This window comes from Molothrus aeneus, chromosome 5 (genome assembly GCF_037042795.1).
Source record: "Molothrus aeneus isolate 106 chromosome 5, BPBGC_Maene_1.0, whole genome shotgun sequence".
Lineage (NCBI taxonomy): Eukaryota > Metazoa > Chordata > Aves > Passeriformes > Icteridae > Molothrus > Molothrus aeneus.
The window spans coordinates 15,627,520-15,650,888 of NC_089650.1; the positions used below are offsets into that span (position 1 = coordinate 15,627,520).

Here is a 23,369-nt window from a genome sequence, read left to right on the forward strand (position 1 = left end):
TTCACAGTCCTGACTTATGAGGAAAGTTATATGGAATCATACAGAAAACTTGAAATGCAAACAGACATGCCTCATTCATCTAAAACAAGAGACTGGTTCTTTACATGCCAGTAGTTTTTTTAGCCTTATGGAGCCATTTCTTTCCCTTTCTCTCTTGAAAATAATTAAATAAATGGAAGTTTGCCCCACTTCCCCCCTCACACATCCACATACATGCACAGGACCAACAAAACTCAGTAATTTTCCACTGGCACAAGAGCCTTTCAGTGCCTGCCATCTGCTGTGCTGGCAGGACCCACCAGAGGAGCTCCAGCAGCAAGGCAGGAACTGGAACGTCACGTTGTGAATATTCATTCCATTTTCATTGTCACAGCTGGGCCTCAGCATCCCTCCCAGACTGACCTTTCCTCCCCTGACTTCCCTATGGCAGCTGTGGGGAGCAGACAGGAGTAAGGTACTGAAATCAATGTTTGTGGTACTCACAAACACCCCAAATCCCCAGTCAAAACCAGTGCTCATTCCTGCTAGGGGGTAGGGATATCTGTCACTCCCACTGACCACTGTTACTGACACAGATTTTTTAAGGACTTCTGCTCTGGGAAGAGAACTTTAGTGAAATACCACCGTTCTAGATCCATAACCAGTTTATTTTGAATTTATTTATCGTAGAGTGTCTTTTCCCTTCTTGCTAATTCTATTTCTGTGTTATGTGTCTGTACTTCCAACATGAGTGCACAACTTCTGCAAGTTTCAAACGTGGGACCGGAGTTCAGATGTCCCAAAGGACAGTCAGTCTCTTCAGGAAGCACTCCTGCACCTCATTCAAGTTAAAACATGCTAAATTTAGACTTCTATTGAAGCCTACCTTCTATTGTTTCAAACCTACCAAACCTAATGCTTCCAAGAGCCAGTCTCAGCAGGTAGGTTCACAGTGCTCTGGGAGGTCCATGGTGGATTCTCTGGGTCAGCCTATAGATCCTGAAATTGTGAGGTCACTGGGCAAGAAATCTCCTTTAGTGCCCACAACTCCTAAGTTCCTTATCTCTACATAAAGACTAACAAGGTAAAATAAACCAAATCTGTCAGTTAAGTCCTCCTCATCAGCAACTCTCTTCAAGTGATGACATCAAGACAAACTTTCCCTGAATTCCACACGCTCCATGTTGTGATGGGAGCAGATGATTGTCACTCCTCCAACGTGAGCTCACAAATTTGCCTTCTGCATAGCTGAGACCAGTCTAACTCCTGATGGTGAGACCTGTCACAGCCATGAGCCCTCAAGGAGTCCTGACTGGCAGAGCTTGCTGAGTGCCAAGGTTTATGCCGGGCTGCAGGGACAGCATCGTGGGGTGCATTGGGAAAAGCATGGATTGCAGGTAGAGGGAGATCATCCTGCCCTTCTGCCCAGCCCTGGGAGGCACATCTGCAGTGCTGTGTCCAGTCCTGGGCTTCTCAGCACAGGAGGGACAGGAAGCTCCTGGACTGGGGCCAGTGGAGGCTGCAGAGATGATTTAGGGCCTGGAGCATCTCTGGCAGGGAAAGGCTGAGGGAGCTGGGGCTGTCCAGCCTGGAGAGGAGCCCCAGCTGAGAGGGGCCCTCAGCCCTGGGTGTCCCTGCCTGCAGGGAGGGCTCTGAGCAGGGCCCAGGCTCTGCTCCAGGGGCCCAGCAATAGCACCAGAGGAACAGGCAGGGACTGAGCCCAGGAGGTTCCACCTGGACAGGAGGCAGAACTTCTGTCCTGGGCAGCGACCGAGTCCGGAGAGGATGGCGAATCTCCCTCGCTGGGAATATTCCAGAACCGTCTGGACCCAATCCTGTGCCGTGCGCTCAGGGATGGCCCTGCTGGAGCAGGGCAGCAGCCGCGGCAGCCCCGCTCCGCTCCCTCCCCGCCCGGTCCCTGTCCCGGGGCGCCGCCGCCGCTGGGCGGGGCGGCCGGGCACGGGCGGGGCGGGCGGCGCGCACCGGCGGGCGCGGCCAATGGCGGAGCGGGGCTCGGCGGCGCGCGGCTCTCGCGAGAGCCGGCGGGTAAACATCGGCCCCCGCCGCGGGCTCGCCTGCTGCCATTAGCGCGGGGGCGGCGCCGCGCTCGGACCGGGCGGGAGGTGAGTCCTGAGGCGAGCGGGGTCCCGAGGGGAGCCAGGCACCCTCTGCCCCGGCGCTGCCCGCGGAAACAGCCCCGGCACGCTGCTGCTGGAGACTGGGAATCTCCCCCTGTCTCCTCTCTTTCCTCCCCCCGCACCGTGAGGCAGCAGGAGCAGCCATCGCAGCCATCGCCGTGGAGGCTGAGAGAGCGCAGCCTCAGCCTCGGCTGCGGGGACGATCGGGGGTGGCTCTGGGCTGCGGGGCAGTTCGCCCGCCTGCCCCTCGGGTGGCTCTGCCTGCAGCCCCCGGGGTGGCTCTGCCTGCAGCCCCCGGGGTGGCTTGTCCCCCTGCCACTGGCCGGGAGGCTGAGGTGCCCCCGGCGGTGTCGGTGCGGGGACCGAGGTGATCCCGGGGCGGGGAGCAGGGCCGGGGCTGTGCGGAGACCTCGCCGGCACGGTCAGGGCTGGGCTGTACTCGTGCTACAGAACGTGGTTCTGGGCTTAAGGGTGTCCTGCCCTCTTTAGAAATAAATAAATAAATAAAGGGCCGAAATTATCTCCGTAATGCGCTTAGAAAAGCAAACAACCTTCACAAGTTTCCACTCGCGGGAGGAGCAAATCCCAAACCTTGTGCAGAGCCGGAGGAGTTGGGGTTGAGGCCCCGTGGTTTGGCTCTCCCCGGCTCGTACGCTGTGTCTCCAGACAATTCCCATTGACTCAGGTAAAAGTTAAATGCTAGGGACTTAGTGAGGTCGCGCAGTTGTTGTTTGGTTTTACTTGATCTGGAACGCCTTGGGTTAGTTAGAATAGCAGAGCTCAGACGCGTGCCTCGCTGATGTACCTGGCTTCCTCTTGCAAAATCCACACTGGGAATAAGTGAGCCTTGTTGTAGCCTCTGAATCAAAAGCAATGCCGACGTTTCGTTTTTGTTTGGTGTTGTTTTTTTTTTAAGAGAAGTTTCCTGTAAGATATTTGGTGGGATGTATTGGTTTTGCTTTTACCTTCTGTTTTTACTGGTGAGCAATGGGGTTTTTGTTGACTGTAGATGTTGGGGTTTGTCAGGTGTACTGATTCAGTGTTTTGATTACAGTTTTTAAAAGTCACTTAAAACAGAGGGATCTTGTTTATGGGTCTTTATGATGCTAATAAATCTCGCTAGAGTTGTGCCTGCTCCATAAAAGATGCCTGAATATACACAGGAATCTGAAAAATTGTTTTCATTCCTTATCCTTCAGGAATGAAAGAATATCAGCTTTTAATTTTACTCTGAAGAGTGATAAGAAATAGGAGCCCACAGGCTACTGACCTGAGAAGTGATGATCAGTGGGCACCCTCATTGCATTTGAGGAATCTGTTACTGTATCCAGTAGAATTGCTGCAGTTTTACCTTCTGTGCCATATGTAGATATGTTTTCCTGGCTTTGTTAAGAAATGTCTTGGATAGGAAAAGTCAAATTTGCATAGCTCTGTGGACTCATTTGTTTTTCATAATGTACATGGCATACTATATGTTCGATTTAAATATTTTTGCTTAACAGAGCTTAAAAAATTCTAAACACTTATTTCTCAAACATTTCAGGGGAAAACAAATCCCAAGCCACTAGCTAAGCAGTATTCAGAGGCAAATATTTACGGAGGACAGGTATCATGCTTTTCTTCAGAAAGTTAGTCTGTCTTAAAAAAAACAAACAGCAAATGCATACCCCGTCATTAACTTGCAGTGGACTTGGACCAGGCCTATGGTCTTGGTGAGGGAACGTTCCCAGGAGAACAGAAATTTTGGGTTTCTATCAGATGATCTGTTGTGGACCTGCTTGTGTGAGCTGACCTCGGGTGGTCTGATCCGCAGTGAAGTCCCTGGTGAGGCTCTCCTGGCTTGGAGCAATATGGGATGTCACACTGGAGTTCAGTGCGTGTGGCTAAGATGTGCTCACCTGTTCTTTCTCAGGAGTTCTCTGTAGCCCCCCTTGGTTCATCTGTCTTTTTGTCCCCAAACTTTGAATGGTGGGTGGGAGTTTTTTAATCATTTAGGTTACTGCTGTAGTTTGGGATGGCTCTTGAATCCTGTGGTGACCACAAGGAGCTTAGTCACTGTCTATGTTCTCTGCATCTGTCTAGGCAGTGAGTTTGTCTTGCTTTCAAAGCTTATCTCCTCCCTACAGATTCAGCTTTTGCTCAGTCCATGTTTATTCCAATAAAAATGTTGTTCTCCCCACCAAGTTTAAGCTGAGCGTTAGTTAAAATATGAAGCCAGTTGATAAACTTTGATATTTGTATTCCAGGAGGTGCAGGGTAGACATGGAAATTGCAATGAAAGAATTGCTTCTCTGAATGCAGTATTCATCAGCACAAAGCCTGCTAAGCTGATATTATATGGTAAATGGTTTGCTTTTAGTCTCCCAGAAAGAGGCTTTGTGTCTTAGGGTAATGGCAGTTGACATAAATCAAACATACAATTGTCCACAAAATCATTTAATCTTCTCTTGTTGCTCGTTTTAACATATAGCTGCACTTAGAGCAGACCTGCCACTGGTGGTAATTGCATTGCTGTGCCTTGAAAATATGGGTTTGATAAATAACTGGAGTCTAATTTTTGAGATGGGTTGGTGCAGAATTTTTCCAAGTCTGGTGATTAAATAACAGCTTTTGTTGTGCAAAAAATTCTTATACTGGGGTAAGCCAATTTAATATTGTGGGGTAGGAACTCAGGGAAGAGTTATTTATTTCGTGTTATGAATTTAAATAGTGAACTGTATTTAAGGTGGCAGGGTCTTGTCTTGAAGACTCAGAAATGAGTTGTCAAATGCGGCAGAGCAGACTTTATAATTTGATTGGTACAGAAGATCCTGCAAATCTGTAGTTTAAAACTACAGAATAACTTCAGCAGTCCCACTGCTCCAGTATTTGCATGGGGAAGTAATAGAACATTTTCCTCTTAACAATATAAAACAAAAGAAGAAGTAGGGGCAGAAATAAATGATCAAGAAAAACTCAGTTTCCTTGACATAAATAATTTGAAGCATTAGTAGTATGGGAAGCATTGGAGTGGGCAGTTGTTGTAGTTAACACTGCCTTACTTGTGAAATCAGGTAATCTTGTAAGGCATGCATTGATATATAATTAAATACCTGTTACAGATTAAAAAAGCAAAGGAAAATGGTGGATCAGGAAAGAATATAAACTTTTATGCTTCAAGTAGCTGATTTTCTGATTTCTTGGTAATTTAGGTGTTGGATTTTGTATGCTGGTATGCACTGTAGACCTGAAACTTAGTTTGTGTTGTGTGTCTTTAATATTTATACCTACAGACTTACAAATGTGTTAGCTGACCTGTGGTTTCATGAGAGTTACAAGTGGTCAGAATGTGAAGAAAAGAGACCTAGAATTTGGAAGACTGTTTCTATGGGATTTTTATTGTCTAAGGAACAGTTGTCTTTATGTTTTTACTAGTAAAAAGAGCAGTGGTTGATTAAAATGGTAGCCTGGGTTTATGGGATTTCAGAAGAGTGAGAATGTCCTGAAGTAGTAAAAAGGGAATCAACTCTTCACCTTTTAGTAACAGGGAGCAGCCATGATGAAGTAATAGTTTGGTGTGTGCAGGTTGTGCAAACAAATAAAGTTTATCAAAGGTGACAGAATTTATGGGAGGGAGGGATAACTCAAACCTGTATGGGAGAGGAAGAGTGTTTACTGTACTGCAACTTATATTAGCTATGTCTCTTATGTTCCAGAGTTTGAGCCTGTGATCACTGACATGCTGTAGAGGAGCTCCAGTCTTAGCAAAGACCTTGGCATATTGGAGTGTGTTAAATTTCCTTCCACAGAAGGGGAAACAAAAAACATTTTTCTTGTCTTTGACCAGATGAAAGGTTGTGAAACCTTTTTCTACTCTGTGTAATAAAGAGAGCTGTTTACAATTCTGAGAGCACTGTGTGTAATGTCACATTAAGTACTGCATTTATAAAATGTGCCAAGGTATTTTAGCAATTAAATCTCCTGGTAGGAAAACAAAACACAGCTGACCATCCCCAGACAAACCCTTGGAAAACCTGGCCTTCCCAGAAAGCTGTACTTGGTTGAAGGCCCTTTTGATGAGCCACTGTAGTAGAATAATGCTTATGAGAAACACGGTTGTGCATCAGTTGGTTGCAGTTAAAATGAAGATATTGGGTCACACCAAAGCATAGGAGTGGCAAAGCACTCAGCTTTGTACACAGGAGTGTACAGAACTTCCATTCCCATAGCCAAGGGATGAGGAAGGAATGAAAGTCGTCGCTTCAGTAGGACACCTGACTACCTGAATGGCTGCTGAAGGCAGAAACAGCAAAGCAAAGGGGCTTGGCAGGAGCAGCTTGTCACAAGTGGGGATCTGTGTGTGCTTAGGGGGCTCTGCTGGTGGTACAGGCTCCATGTCTCTGTTGCAACAGAGAGGGAGACAGCTTCTTGGCATGCTTGTGCTGTGCCATGAACTTCCTCCAGGATCACTGAGAACCCCCCAAAAGACAGCTGGGGCCTCTTCCTGCCAGATCACTGCCACTCTGGAGAGTCTTGAGTCTGTTCTGTGGGTAAAAAGTCTCAGTGGTTTTTTATGACTTTACTGGTAAAAACCTGCTTACATCTGAACTGATAGGTAAATTCCAAAGGATATTTCCTTGTCTGCAGGAGGGCTGTTGTGTACAAACCAGCCAAGATGTGGATGGCCTCACCACAGAACCCTTTACTTGGGATTAGATGTCTTAGATTTCCATGGATCACATCTGCACACAGAGGAGGGAACAGGATGCAGGGATCCCAGTGTTGCCCCTTCATTACCCAGGGCAGAGCTGCCTCTTTGGCTGATGAGCTAGATTTGAACCAGACTCAGAAGGTAGGGCTGGTTCACAGGCTTCCACTATTTCCCATAAAAACTGAGGAAAACCTTTCCTTTCAGGAGAAATCTCCTTTTCCCAGATTAGCCCAGAAGAAATGGCAGACCTTAGACCAATGGCATCAGGCTCCTTTTGTATATTGGAAAAGTGTTTATTACAGACATTTCTTAAAATTTGTTTTAATTACTTTTTACAATGAGCAGTTGCATAATGTGTTCCCTGCCCTTCCCTCTTGCTGGTGCCTTATAAGGGAGGTAACCAGAATGGCAGCCAAATATCAGCCTGATGATGAAAGAGTTGTTCCACTTAAAATGTCACTAATTTTTAGCCTGCTGAGTCCTGTATGAAGAGGAAAGCTTACATTAGTAGCTCCCCAGACAAAAACATTGCACTGCATTGTTTAAAGACAGCTGTTGTTTCTTACAACAGCTGAAGTTGAAGATTGCTCTGTTCTGTGCTCTGTGGCATTCGCAGAGCAGGAAAGGAGAACAAATTTAATCACAAGGTAAGGATTTAGTGGGAGTACCTGTTTCTTCAAACAGTAGCAACTGGATATGTAGAATGAAGGCTGTTTAACAGTAATTAAAAGTGTAATTTAACAAGCTGTAAAATCTGGAACTATAAGGGAATTTTAAATGCATACAAGGTTCTCTGTGGGATGTGGGACGCAGTCATTCAGCAGTGAGAGCCATGGCTGGTACAGACAGGTAACAGGCAGCTGTTAAAGCACATTCCCATGCAGTGGGGTAATGGCTGTGGCTTATCAGACACTGGTGTAGCAAATACTCTTGGTGAGACTCAGCAAGGCAGTTTAAAAGGCTGGGAGAGCTGGGATTGGTCAGCCTGGGGAAGAGAAGTTTTTGGGGTGACCTCATTATGGCCTTGCAGTGCCTGAAGGGAACCCACAGGAAGGATGGAAAGAGGGCCTGGAGTGACAAGGGGCAATGGCTCCAAAGTGACAGAGGGGAGGTTTAGATTGGATATGTCCCTGTGATTAGATTGTCCCTGTGAGGGTGGTGAGGCCCTGGCGCAGGTTGCTCAGAGAAGCTGTGCCTGCCCCATGCTTGGCAATGTTCCAGGTTGGATGGGGCTCTGAGCAAGCTGGGATAGTGGCAGGTGTTCCTGTCGATGGCAGGGGGCTGGAATTGGATGTTCTTTAAGGTCCCTTCCAACCCAGCCAGTCTGAGATTCTCTCAAGTAAGGCTGCCTTGTGGTGCACATCCTGTAGTTGCGTGTCTTGGAAGGCAGTCAAGTGCATCACAGCAAATTCCAACTTTCTAGATAAGCTGAAAGAAAGAAATTGTGTAATTTCTGGTGTCATTAACTTGCATCTTTGTCACTGGTTTTTATTGGTTTTGTTTGTGCTTGGTTGGTTCCACTAAAGTGATAAAGACCTCTGGTTGAACAGGTGTGTGGCTGTTCTTTGACTGACTTGCCATATTTCACTTGTGTAAATCAGAAGTTTTATTGTGCCTAAGGAAAATTTCTCTTGCTAAACTGATCTGTCTGCTGATAGTTTAATTTATTGCCTTCACTTCATGAAATTAGTTATAGCATGTATCTACATTTCCATGAATGCTGTAGGAAAGGAAATATTAATATTCAGGTTTATTGGGGAGGAGAGGAGAGAAACAAACCAACCCTAGTAATATTGTAAGCACAGTATCTAGTAAGTAACCAACCCTAGTGATATTGTAAGCACAGTATCTGGTCCTTCCCCAATCTTCACAGCCATAGGTAGTCTTAGGAAGTAGTGACTGAGGGCAGAGAATTGAGGTTTATTAAAACAGGAATTCTTCATGAATTCATCTCTCAAATCTCCTGTGAACAAAGAATATAAATGACCACTTTATGTTGAAGTGTGTTAGATGGTTCCTCTTATGGTTACTTATTGTATGGACACTCCTGCTCTGTGTTTAATTTAACAGAGAAGGAGAGATCATATAAAGTCTTCACCACTTGAGCATCTTAGCCCACTTGCAGTCTGGATATGGTGACCTCACTGCACGATTGCCTAAGCAGCAATTAGAAACTTTCCTGTGGGGTATTTTTTTTCTTCTTAAAAAAAAAAAAAAAAAAACCAAAACAAAACCAAACAGACAAAAAAAACCCAAAAAACCCAACAAAAAAAACCTGCAAGAATTATGTTAAGAACACCTGGAATAATCCCGTGTAAGTTGCTTATTCTTTGTGAAATCCAAGTGAAGTTGAAGTTGGACAAAATGCCAATAAGCAACAGAGGCTGAGGCTGTGGTTCCCAAGCCCAGTGAACCCCAGACTGCTGTCAAGGCTCAGCACATTCTCAGCCCATTATCCACCTCCCAGGCCTCTGCACCACGGGTTGGAAATCACTAAGTTATGATGAGCTGTGGTGGTAGGAACGAGCATCTTCAGAAATAGTTTCAGATAGGAGATTGAATTGCAGGAAGATTTTTGAGAAGGAGATTCTGGAGAAACAATACCAGTTGTTTGGGAGATGAAGAGAATACAGAAGGGAATTCTTCTGCCTGTTAAATCTTTTTCTTCTCTTTTCTTCTTGTCTTTTTTTTTTTTTCCTGAGCCTGTGATAAAGGGAAAAGAACAAAGTGGAATGCTTTAAATTGTCAAGCTTTGCTGGCAAATCTTCAAAGAAATTGGGAAATTTTTTACCTTTCTTATATTGTGCCAGTTCTTGACTGCTCTAGTTCTCAGTAATTAACAGTGTTTACAGGCAACATTCACCCATTCCTTCAAGAGGAAGGAACACACTGAAGTCACTGTGAGCCCCATGTGCCAGGCTGTCTCCAATATTTGAGGCCAAGCAGTATGGTAGTGCTACAGGAGAACAAATCTGTGGGATGAGTCCTTGGATTCCAGCTGTGCTGGTGTGCTAGTCACATACAGAGGTGTCCAGGTGAGGATTAGAATGTGTTTACCAGCTAATCAGTTTGAGCAGGTAAATTCTGGCCCTTCCAAGGGGTTGGTTGTACCTGGCATGTAATTTAGATTCAAGTGAACTTGTATGAAAGTTTCTTGTGACAGGAATGATGATGTGTGCTCTTGTCTTCCCAGCCTTGCTCTGGGCTTTATCACGATGAGGAGTGTGAAATGAATGCCATTCTGATATGATCAGTGCAGAGAATTTCAGGCCATGGCTGTGTCAGTGGGCTTGACCAGTATGTGGCTATTTCAGTTAATGTATTTCAGCTCTAATCCAAATTCCTTCCATGGGGATTGGTGGTGCTATTGCTGCTGTAGAGTGACCTAAAGGAACTTTCCACTTGTTTTTTCAGGAGGCATCTGAGTACAACCTGCCCTGCTCCCTGCTCCCAGGTCAGGCTGGAAGCATTGTAAGCATTGTCTCTGGCAGCTGGGCTCATTCATAACTCCAGAGTCTTAGGCTCACACTTGGATACCTTTAAGCCCCATTTAATCCCAGAGGGCACCTGATTCACATGAACTGACTGCTTTTGCTCTCAGACACGTAAGCCACTTTTGTAGTGGCACATGAAAAAAGCAAGAACAAATCCCTTTCAGAGTTCAGGAGAAAGAGGTGAACATTGTATCACCAAAACCAGGGAAGAGAGAATTTCTCCTGTCTGAATACACGCTGACCTACAGCACTGACTGGAGCTGCTGCTCATAGCTTGTGCTGCAGCCTGGCTGCTGACAGAATAACTTTGCTGAGCACCTCTGCTGCAAAGAGGTTCCTTGGAGCCTGCCAGAAATACTGCTGCCTTCACCTTTGGTCCTCAGTAAGATACAAAACTCTGGCCTTTGTGAGGGTACAAAGAAGAAATATGCTTGCCCTTTTTATGTTCAAATAAGCAAAATAATGTTCTGCTCTGTAAAATAATCTTTACAGTCAAAAGGAACACTGGGGGAACGACCAATGGATACACATATTTTTTTAATGTGTACTTTGGATCACTGCATTTGAAAGGATTGAAATCATAGTGGAAAGTCACAAAAGAAAAAGGAAGTAATTATGAAATAATTGAGGGGGGGAAATTGTTGTACTGTAATAAAGATAAGTAGTTTTAGCTAATTTTCTCTCTGCCTTTTTTGTTAAACAAGCAGCAATATTTTGAAAGCAAATTTCAGTTTTGTTTATGGTTCAGCCCAGTTTCAGGTGTTGACCCCCCAGGCACAGAATGAGCTTGTGCTGCTTGGGGAGCAAGGGCTGCAAGAGAAGAATTATAATGAGAGTTTTGCTTTAAGAAAAAAAATCCAAGAAACTGAAGCTGTTAGTGTTATTTGTATTTTTATCTTGTAGAAGCTAATTTTTGAAATGAGTCCTGACACTGTCTTTCTTATTTCTCTATGCTTGTAATTTTCTCAGTCTGAGAACCAGAGCATAAATGTATTTTCTTGGTTCTTTTCCTGAAGTGCTCCTCATCAGTTGTGTCATCTTTAAAGATGTACAGACTGAGAAGACAAAAGCTTCTCTATCCTTACTTAGGACATTAGGGAGAGTGAATCTGCATCTGCCTGTGTGCAGCTGGAGAATGCAGTTGCAGGATGAGATTTTCTCAAGTCAGTGTGGAATCCTAGTGCTTTCCCTCCCTCACTTGCACACCGAGGCAAGGCTGGGTTTTGCCACAAAGGCTGGTTAATTAAGGACCACCCACCCCCCTTCTCCTTGAATCCTAACATAAATCCTCCTCAGATACTGCAAACTGGGAAACCCCAAGCAGGAGCATTGCAGCTCCAGCTCCATATTTGTCTTGGATGGAAGGCCAGACTCCTGTCTGGAACATCTGAATTGGTGCTTTGGGTGCAGCTTCCTTCCTTCAGGGGTGGGGATGATCTTGTCAGCAAAGCACCTGTTTTACAAGATGAAGTCACTGACACGAGTGGGCTGCCAGTATTTATGTACATCAAGGCAGGGAAACAGGAGCTTTTTGTCCTGTGCTGCAGCAAGCACCTGCCTTTGCTTTCCCTTCCTTGGGTCGATCAGGAAGGTAGTTTATGCTTGACCCTGACTTAAATGAAATAAAATTTTGCTAAGGAAGCTTTACTGAATGCATTCCAATGGCTTTCCAGATTAATGGCTTTGACTAATGTGTGAATAAAAGAAACAGCTAAGAATTTCTTGTAATTCTTGATTTCCTTTGGTACCTCAGTCAATGCTAATTCTAACCAAGAAGCCTCTTTTTTTGATAAATCTGTTCCCATATTGAATTTGGTGATATAATTCTCATCAGCTTTGAGGGAGAGGGGACTGACAAAGAATAATCCTGCCTCTGTTGTGGATACTTGGGACGTTATTTAAGTGCTAGGCAGATATGGGTGTGCTGAGATGCTTTTCACGAGTGCTTTTTCAATATTGAAATGTGGTGCTCTTTGAGGTACTGACCACATTTGACCTTGTGTTCTTCACAGGCATTGTTCAATCAGTTTAGCAGCTGTTTACAAAGCACCAAAATTCAGAAGGCTTTCATCTCTGAATGAAACACATTCTTTTTTGCTCAACTTAGCATCTCTGAATTTACTGAGCAGCACCAATCCCCTAATATTGTGTGATTAGATTCAGTTACCTTGTGCCATCCCAAAAAGTTCCAGTTAATTAATGGAATCGAGTGATGCTTTCAAAGCTATTGCTCTGAATTGTGACACATCCAGCTAAAATTACTTTGTTTTCTTAAAGCAGAGTCTAAAATATTGTTACTTAGTTTTCTAAATTTGGCTCCCTTGCTTCATGCCCTTTTACTGGCAAGATACAAGGCTAATGCAACTAATGATTGATTTCTTTGAAATGAGGTGGTTGGTTCAAGGGGAACCTCTGCTTCTGTGCTAAATTTTCTTAAAGAAAAATGCTTGCGAGCTCTGAAATTTCTGTTGGCTCCAGAAAGAAATACAGTTAGAATGTGGGATGGGAATATTCCTGCTCTCCTTTTGCATGGTTCTAGCATGTTGGAAGCCAGTTGGTACTACTGGTAAAGTGTTGGATTTTAGGTATTACTTAAAGGAATACTTAGATTAGTTCATATTTAGCAAAAATGCACTGGGAGGCTTCCACAGAAGATGCTGGTAAAAGCAATTTGTGTTTTGAAGGAGAGTGCTATTTTGAGGGAGAACAATCCTTTTTCCCTACCTTATTCAGTCCTTGGCCTTCAGATTGGTATCAACAAAGGAAGTGACTCTTACAGATGCTTTTGTAATGTGGTTCCTAATTTGCTGAGAGCTGGACTGAGATCCTTTGACTCATTTCACGTAAGCCACCAAAGAGCTGTTTCCAGTTACTGCCTGGACCAGGTCTTGGAGCTGAAAGATGCCATCTCTGCCTGCCCGCCATGCCTCACAAGAATCATAACAACTTGCATTTCAAATATTTCAACATGATAATTCAGCCTTTGAAGTTTTGGCACCTATTTGGCAAGGGATGTCTCCAAAGAGGTATTTTTAGCAAACACTATATATAGAGCCTCAGATCTTCATCTTCTTTCTTTATGTGAAGAATATTTTTACCGTCTGTGAGGTGCCCAGAGTTAAAGGCTGTAAAAATGACAAGATGCTCAAGCCACAGTTGGATTCAATGTGTCTTAAATTTGGTGGGAGCTGTGCCTATCCACATTACAGACTTGCCTGGCCCTCTTCTGCCGGAGGGTCCAGTGTCCTGTGGTGCAGATGGGAATGAGGGAAGCCACCTATTTTGTTTGCTTCACTGGGCTTTTGGAGCATAATTTAACTGAAAGTGAAATCTGTTTGCTGTAGGACTGTTTACTGAGGATGAATCTCTAAAGGTGCTTGAGAAGGCTGTTGCAGGCATGGCCAACAGTTAGAGGCTTTGGAGATTATGAGGAGAAGCCAACTGCAAAATCCAAAGACTCATTCCAGATATTCTCAGCACAATGAGAGTTGGCATTGTGTCAGATGCCAGGCAGGATTCATCTACTTGGCCTTGGATGTTTAAAAGTTGGACATCTTAACCATCCTGGGTGCTCACTGGACTTGGAGAAGCACTGGGAGGAGATGTTTGCTTCTGCCTCCTGCAAGGGTGACTACAGTTGGAAAAAATGGGTGCAGGGAAGGCCTGGGTGGACTTGCAGTTGTGCTGCCTGGAGTATCACACCCTGATACTGCTGTGTGACTTCTGAGTAGCTCCCTGGAGCAGGTGAAATGTCAACAATAACAGGATCTAGTGGGTTCCCTTTTGTTAAATATCCCTGCAGGTGCAAGCAAGAACTTGTGAATTCCCAGCCTCCTTTTGTTTTGCCAGCAGAGTGGTCAGGATCTGTTTGTTTTTCTCCATAAGAGCGTGAAGAATGTGCTCCCTCAACAGCAGCTGAGAGCCCCAGGGCTCCTGTGATCCTCTGCAGTAGCACCTCTGAAAAATCCCCGGGCTCAGGTCAACTGAACTTTTTCTTCTGTTTCCTGCTGTAATTCTAGATTTTCCCATAGTTCATTGTGGCATTTAGTGTTAAAAATAGGATTCCATAAAGCATTTTTATGTTCCTGAAGTGCACACACTTTATTTTTCAAACGTGTATCTGTGTGAAGCCTTGCCAGAGGAGCAGCGTGTCTTTGCCCAGCGCTGACCTGATCTGACTGTAATACTAAACTCAAGGTGAGATTCAGGACTAATGCACTCATTCTGTGTCTCAGCTCTTCCTTCAGGTTTTTGGCAGCTTCTGCAAGTTACTCTTTGTGCCTCAGACACCTGTGCTGCATAGTTAACTTTTGATTTAATTTATTTTTTGGTGGCTCTGATTAATTTTGTTATGCCTTGCTTTTTGCATTTCTGAAATCAGACTGAAATTGTCTGCATTTTTTGAGAACTGTATGTGGCAAGTGCTGTGTCAGCATGTGTGGCTCACCATCCCTGGAAGTGTTCAAGAAGTTATTTTAGTTGGCACTTTATGCTGTGGTTGAGTTGATGTGGCAGTGTTTGGTCAAGGACTGGACTTGATCTTGCAGGTCTTTTCCAACCATGATGGCTCTAGGATTCTCTGCTTTCTTGGATAAATTTCTGCTACTAAATGGAAGGGGTCTGTTCCCTACAGGCTGCTGCAGATACTTGTTACAAGTCAGGGATCTTCCCTTGCTTGTTCACCTTCAAAATCCTGCCAGGACTGAAGGCTGGGTTTACTTCATTTCCTTCTCAATCCAGGTGATACAGTTGCCAGCTTGCATTATCAAGATCATGTGTTTTATGTTTCAGTTTTGCAAAGTACCTCCAGATCTGGTTGGAAAATATTTTCAAGGGGCAAAACATAATTTGCTTGAAGCCTGGGTGGAAGGTACATGGCATGGGAAGCAGAATAAAGCCTGCAGCTCCAGTTCATTGCAAGATGGAGATCCTTTCTGGCATTATTAACACGAGGGATAACCCAGGGGAGAGGAAAGCAGCTTGAGGCTTGCTGGCAGCCCCAAGAGACCTTTGCAGCTTTGAGCATGCTGGGAAGAGGGAGGGCACACCTTCCCTCCTGGAGGCTGCCAGCAGAGCAGCTTCCCTGTGCTTTCAGGATTTGCTGAAATTTCCATAATTTATTTTGCCAAATTTTGCTCAAGGGGATAAAAAAAAAAAAGGTGGACTAGCCTCCAGATCATGCTTCCAACCCTGAGTTACCATCTTAGATCTGGGGAGAGTAATGAATTTTTTATTATGGATCGAGGCTAGGGAGGTAGGGCTCAGTATCAATGGAGCATAATCTGTGGAGTAAAAAGTGCTAGTTTCTCCCAGACCTTTTCTGACTGCCAGGGGTAGTTCTAAAATAAGGGCTTTCACTTGCTTTTCATTTTGTAAATGAGTGCAAGTTAAAATATATTTTAAGGCTCAATTGCAGCAATAATTAATCATCTGAGGAATCACAGATGTAAATGTTTTTAATTCTGTGCTAATACTACTTTATTGGACTACTTTTTCTTTGTTTTTGGTGCTCCTTACATTTTCAGAAGAGAAGAGAATAGTGCAGAGTGGCTGCTTCCTTGTGATTTGTGAAACTGGGACATGTTCTCTCTTACGCTGTGCTATATCAGTGTGACAAACCACATCCCTGATACTGCGTGTGGCTTTACTGGGAAACTGTAAAACTCTCTAAAGGTTGCCTACTTATCAGTGCTTTAAAAGCAGCTGATTAATGTTATTTGCATGTGAGCAACAGAATATGTAAACATTGACTGGAGAGTCATTGGAGGAATGCTCTCAGCTGGACTCACAAGAGCAGCATTTCTCCAAGGCTGCTGGAGCTCAGCTTGGAAATGCTATCACCAAATTTGGCCTCTTGCAGAGCATTGATATTCAGTGTCCTTCCTGTTGCTCATTCCCATATATTTTTCCCCTGTTTCTGAATTCATGGTGGGATTTCAGCCCTATCTTTGGAACAGTGCAATCTGTCTCAGGTGCTTATCTTGCCACACGCCCTTCCAAACCCACAATATACATACTCATGCTTGGCTGCAGCCCTCAAATGGGCAGCTCACACAAGTGCACTTAAAAAGGAGGGCCCACATGTGTCATATGTTTTAAGTGAAATAATGAATTTTCAGAATGAATTAATAACTTCTTAATACTTTAGACCCCAGTCTTTTGTGCCTGTGAACTCCTTAAGCCTCCTAACATGACCTGCTGGGTACAGGAATGATGTTTGCTTTCTTGTGGGGTGACTGAGGCACACCCTAAGTACATGTTTTGTTTTTCTTTCTGTATGGTTTGTTTTTGCACATAGGAAATAAAATGGAATCCAGATCATCTGTTACTTAATGCAGTTTCTTGTGCTGTAGCCACAAGAGCATCCTTCCTCTGTGCATACATCATCTGCACAGAAAACTCCAGATATTCACTACTTCAATGCTTGCATCACTGGCAAATGACAGAGACTTAAAGTAGTTTTATTCTGCAGGATTTGTGCACTTCAAGTCACCATTAGAGTCTTTGTTAGGGATACCTGAGCAGGCAACTCTTCTGGGAGAGTGGTTGAATAGACTGAGAGGAGATGCATTAAGGAATGAGTGAGAAATTAGGATGGGCCTTTAAGTGGATGTTCCTGATGTGTTCCCATAGATCAGGTACTGGGCATTGAGTTAAGTGTTTGAGTGGCCATAGAACTATTCAGATTCAAGTACAGGTTGTGTCTGTGTGTGCTGCAGGGTGGGCTTCTGCTGCAGCTCAGCATTGCTGTTGGAGCTTGCTGTCCATGCTGGGCTTTGCTGAGCGTGCTGGAAGCAAGCAGTGCCTCAGGAGAGCTTGGGAGAGCTCACAAGGCAAAGGGGAGCAGCACATGGTACAAATCCTTCCTGGACGTTGTAAATGTGACTGGGGTAATCCATGGGGAGTGCAGCACATGGATGGGTACTCAGCTGTTCATCATGATTAGCCTCACCTTGACCACTCCCATCAGAATCAAATGGATTGTATTCTGTACTGTTGCAGCCTGAAGAGAAGGGAATGTCAGAAAGTAATTACAGGCTGTGTTTTGAGAGCTTTGCACAGCTCTCCTCTTCACCAGCCCATTTCCAAAGGGAGCCAGCCAAAGTGGGGGCAAGAGGGGTGTGACTCATTGGTGAGAGTCATTGTTTGTATAACAGTTGTCACTGTGGGGCTCTGGGCTTTCTGTTGCACCCAATGTGACATAAATGGCCTCTGTCCCAAGGGACAGCCCTGTACTCCCACTGCCACAAGTGTATCCAAACTTTACTGGGATGTAGTCCAAGTCTGGCTGCCTACAAAAGGGACAGTGCTGTTCTCCCCCTTGTCCTCTGTGCCTGTCCCTATTTAATTGCTCCTCTTTCACTGAATTTGTGGAGTTGGAGGATGGGACAAACCAATTTGCTGATCTTATGGAAGAGTGGTCTCCTTTTCACAAGAGCATTGGCTGGTTGGTAGCTTAATTCTGTCTGGCTGCTGAGGTGCCCTAACTGGACTGTGGCTGCATTATTAGGAAAACTGTCGGAATGTGTGGCTGGGACTTGAGGGATCAGCCCAGTGGAGAGGAAGGGACTTTGTTGTAGCCCTGGCTGCTGAGAATTTTCTTGTCTTTCTAAGAACCAATTGTAGACCTGCACTGACAAGTCCTTGAAGCAGCACTTGGCAGCAATGCCTGTCCTTTCTGTGTAAAGGCCTTGAGCATAGGGCCCATGCCCATAAGGAAATGTTAATGTTAAATAATATTTCAAAAGTGGAAATGATCTCATTCTTCCTACGGCATATTTGGGTTTTTCTCTGGTTACTATTTATGGGAAATAGCTGCTTGTATGCAATTTGTCAAGCAATTCAGATCACTGCCTGAAAGTAGCCTTTATTTGCCACTCCACCAGTCTCCATCTTGACCCATTGTTTGTACAAAACCAGTATTTCCGTTCAGATTTCCTGCAGGTAGCTCCACTTGTATTTATCTGCACTTGACAGATAAAGAAATGGAGGCTCAATGACACTTGGTCACCTTACAGGGGCAGTAGAGACTTTCACCTTGAAAAGGAGCAGCGAGAGCCATTCTGTAGGAACACAAGTGTTTCTTCTCCTTTGCTTGAGGTGACCCCTGTTCCATGAAGAGTCCTTCTTCTACTGATGGGTCCTGCTCCTTTTCTCAGCCAAGAGAGTGCTTAGCCCTCAGGACATGATCCAAGGCTTTCTGTTCTGAAGGCTTCCTTGGTGGGAAAGGTTTGCTCCTAGAGAATTTATCATATTTTTCTGCTTTTGTTGCCATAATCTATTTCATCTTGAAAGCTTAGGAAACTGGCTCTTTAAATTTTATTTATTTATTTTTAATCTGGAAATTTACCCTTTCATGCATTTTTTACATACAGCCTTAATATCTTATAGAAACTTAAGCAGATCTCTTCTGTTCCTTTTCTCCTACTTCCTTTGCAGCTGGATATAGCCAGAGCATTTATCCACACCCTGGTTTGCTTCTCTTTTCCTTTAACTTGGAAACCAGGTAATAGAATCAAATATCTGAGGTGGATTTAAAGGAAAAGAACACCCATTCTGAGTGAACTTTCCCAGGCCAAGGCTGGAGAATTACTATTCACCAGGAGCTAATACCCATCACAGACCTCATCATCTTTCACCTGCATGCAGTTCCTTTTTTGCCTTCCTCTGCTCTTCCTAGAAGGGTGAATATGCAGTTATGTAGGAGGTGAATATGCAGCTATGTGGAAATACAGACTGTCATAACAAAGCATTCCTGGTGCCCTTCAGCCCTGGAGGAGATGAGCAGTTGGGATGTGAAGGAAAGGCTGCAGGAAGACTCTGGGATTTCACAAGGCAGTCTGCCTCTGCAAGAGCTATTTCCTCTCTACCTAAACCTCTGCATTTCAGAGGGATAAATTGCAGCTACCCACTTGCTGTGTGTTTGTGATATATGCATTCTCAATGCGATAGAAATGTTGAAATATGAGACCACAGTTGCATTGACTGTTCTCCCCTAAACCAGCCTGAGATAAGGCACAGTGGAAAAGCTTTCTCTTCTCAGTGATCCTTATTATCACTGTAGGGATTAGGTGTTGTGATTAGGATTCCTTTATGAGATAAAGCTTCATTCTCCACCTCTGTTGCTGGTGATTTGGTGGTAAGAGTATGGCTCAGCTACATTCCCACAGTTCCAAATCTGCTTCCCAGCTTCAGGCACCAGGAGGGTGGTACCATGTGCTCCTCTCTTACATCAGGAAACCACAGACATCTCTTTATCTCTGGGCCCTCACCAAGTTAGTCTGCTTTGTGTGCCAACAGCTGTCTGCTGCTCCAAATATCCCAGTTCAAGGAATGAAGTGCTGTAGTGGGATTTGAATGGGCAAGCATCTGTTCTTCAGTATTGTGTACACTGACAACAGACACTACCTGCATTTACAGGGCCAGAGGGATCTGTTGTGCTCATTAACCCTGACTGGAGGCACTGCACAGGCCATGGCTGGGCACTGATGTTCTGCATCTCATTTAGCAGTCAGCTCCTTTGCTGGCACAGACTTATCATGTGTAATTACTTAATTTGATTGGTGTGATCTAAAAAGAGCCTGGCAAGAGTCAGGGATTTGAACATACATCAGTGTAAAAGAAAAGCAAACTTGGTGTCTTCTTCTCCAGTGTTCTTCAGTGCAGAGTCCCTCCTAAATTCCAAAGGCCTTGCTTCCCTAGGCTCCTTAGGAAATAGAAGGGCATTACAAAATACCTAAAATCTAAGAGCAGAGCTTCTTGGATGACATCTGAAAATGTAACACAGTTTCCTTGAAACTTGTACTGGTGCTGTGTTAGAAGCTTCTTTGCTTATTCATTGCTTTTCTCACAACTTTTGCCTCTTTGTCACAAAAGATGTGGAGAAACTCCCTGTGACTGAATGTTACCTTTGGGCAGTTGTACATGTTTTAGAGTGGGTCATGGACCTGAGTAGGACTTTATCCAGAAAATCAATAACTGAGGAGGAAGCAGATTTATGATTGTTGACCTTGTTCTGTAATTATTTCATGATCCAAAACATTGCAGCAAGATATTTAGCATGGCCTTTTTTATGCCAGTTTATTCAATGGGTCTTAAAACAATTACGCCTGGATGCAAGAACCTGCTAAAAGCTGTGAGAATGCTTAAGTGCACAGGAATGCAATTACTCCAGTAAATAGAGAAGCTTCCTGTTTTTAGACACTTTTCAGAAAAGAAGGATTTGCAGCATTGTGAAATGTGGGGAGAGCCAGGAGGAAGGACAGATAGAAGTGAGCTGAAGCAAGCTATGAAATGTTATTTCATTGCAGAGCACTGTTGGCTTTCCAACAAGCTACTGATTTCTCTTGTCCCCAGGAAATTAAAATGCACGCAGTGGTAAACACTGGAAGTAAAGGAGTGGCTGCTTGGGACTGCAGGTCTGGTTCCCTCATCACGTCTCATGCTTCATTTAGTCATCCAGAGTGTTGTCCTGAGCTGACCTCCCACGTGGAGCACTCCTTGGATGACAGCAGTGTGTGGAGACACCAGCACCTCTGTTCCCTTCCTGGTCATGGCTCCGGCCCTCCATCCCTGCAGGTGGAGCAGAAGTACAACCCCTGTGTGTCCCCTCTGTCCGTGAGGTTGTGTGGGTGGGGCAGTCCTGCCCACAGACACACACTCATGCTCAGTGAGGCAGCCTGAGTGGGTACTTACTACTAAACCCCAATGGCCGGAGTGTCTTAAGAAGAAAAGGGAATAAAATGAATTATTTGAAAGAGCTGAGCTCAGGGAGATGTTGGTAAGTCATTGTGTGTCCTTCAGTGCTGAGGGAGTGTTTTAAGTACGGAATGTCTCGAAATGTGCTCCTCACTTTGGGGCAGAGCTATTGACAGTAGAGCTTAAAGAATGTAATTGTATCACCAAAGACTGAAGGCCTGTGGAGCTGAGATGGAAGTGACCTTATTAGTAGATTTGCTTTTCTAAATTTCACATGGCCAGTCTCCCATTGTTTGTGAAATCCAAGGTTATGACGTTTGGATCAAAAGTTTCTTTGCTACTTGAATGGACAAAATATTAACCCTCAAGGGAAATAAACATAGTTTATGGATCTTACATAGGTGTAGGCAGCCCTAGGGGTTTTTAATGCATATATTCCCCTGTATACTCTTGTATACCCATACATAGTTTCAGCCTGTACCTTTTCCTGTCAGGGAAATGAATTTGCTCTCGCTGCTTGTCGAAAGCAGCAGAGAGCTGAATCTCAGCCGCTGTTCATGGGAGACTTCTGCTGCTCAGCTGTGTTGAATAGCAGGAAATCCTGGAGTGCAGCACAACTCCAATATTCAGTTTTTATTCCATATTAGGAAATATTTCCTTATCATTACTGCGGGTGTGTTGGAATGATTTCTGAGATTAATTTCTGCGAGCCAGATTAAAAGACAAGGAGGCCATGCCTGCTTATTTCCCGTTTTGGACTGACTCCATGGGAAGGGCCAAGTGGGCTCAGCCTGGGGCAGGGTGGCCTTTGTCAATCCCTGCAGGTGAAACCAGCCTTACCCAAACTATTTTAAAAAGAATTTATTTCAGCCTGGTAATGGTTCCTCAGTGTGGGTCGTGCAGCTTCTTGTGCTGGCACAAAGCATGGAGCGGCAGCAGGAGGGAAACAAACAGATGGTTGGATGGAAAATGGGATGGCTCCTTTCAGAGACAGTCCTGGCTTGTGCCAGCTTACAGCTCACACACAGCCCTGGCCTGGCCGGGGGGGGGTTCCTACTGTTTGGCAGAGGGATTTTTTGCCTGCTCTCATCAGAGCCCCACACTGCTATTTTGGAATGGTTTTAGGTTTAGGAATCAACTTCAAGGCAGGAAAGTACTTTCCTTCATCTTGAAAACATCTTTTTTGGCTGCATTAAGGTCTTCTGGTGTTTAGGGAGCATATTGGAGCTGGCTGCTGACCCCCAAAATACTCTCTGGGTCTTACTGTCCCCCAGGTTTCCCCGGTGTTATCATCATCATCATGGTGGCTGCAGGACTCGTGCAGTGTTTGCATCCTGAGTCCTGTGTGCCTGGCAGTGTCTCCCCAGGGTTTTGTCACAGCCCTGGGGATCAGGCACTGGGAGTGTCCACTCCTTTTGGTTCACGAGTCATGGAGCAATTTCTGCTTTTAGCTGGGACTATAACAGGGACCTCACCCAGATGCCCCATGGGGGAAGAATGGCTGAAAATGGCTAAAACATTTGGACATCTTTGGCTTTTAAATAGCAAAGCCTGTTCCAATGGGGCTAATTTTACTTGGTTTCTTAGTGGTGCTTTAAATAGAACAAATGTAATTAATTCTGTAACTTTAAAGTAACAAAACTTATTCAACCATAATGCACATTGGGGAAGGAAGGCTAAAGGAGATGAAGTAAATAAACAAGGTTAATGAAATGCTGAAGTGTCAGTGAAGTGTCAGTGATGGCATGTTGCAGTCTTATTTTGTTTTCCCTTCCCAAAAGGAGACTGTTGTAACAACTGAAGGGTGTCAGAAGGATCTGGTCATGGCAACAAAGTTTGAGAAGAATCTGCATGTGAAATATCTGATTTGTTTTATCTGGCAGGGAATGTTGTTTCATTTCAGTAGCAGATTAAATAAAACAGGGGCTTGTGAATGATGATATTACTGAAAAGGTGAATTATGGAGGAACAAAATATTTATTTTTCAGTCTGAAGCATACCCCAGAGCAGTGCTTGGCAAACATGCTGATCTGATAATTATGAACCTCAGTAACAGCAGCTAGCATCATCCTGAGGCTGGAATGGGACTATTAGGTCAAAACCCCCATTGAGCTGAAGGGGTTTTGTGTTGACATGAGTGAGCTTTGGACAAGATTCCATTCTAAGTACAGAGAACTGTACTTAGAAATAACACAAACATTAAGATCACACGCCAAGAGTTGAAAAATACTGGCCCATGATTGACATAGATGGGACTAATGAGATTTTCTTGTCAGCTTGCTGCTTGGAGACTTCTGGGTCCCGTTGAGTTTTGGGTGTTTCTGGAGGTTAATCAAAAGCTTTGTAATTGGATTTAAACTAGGTTATAGG

The 23,369-nt window shown here is 44.5% G+C and overlaps 1 protein-coding gene across 1 annotated transcript in view; it reads left to right on the forward strand.

The window, feature by feature from the left end:
* The first annotated feature begins 2,059 nt into the window (after positions 1-2,059).
* The window catches only part of STK38L (serine/threonine kinase 38 like), a 45,902-nt gene continuing 24,592 nt past the window's right edge, over positions 2,060-23,369 (forward strand). The window contains exon 1 of the mRNA XM_066550136.1: positions 2,060-2,102. The gene's annotated coding sequence lies outside the window, so the exon portion shown is untranslated. The remainder of the gene's footprint in view (positions 2,103-23,369) is intronic.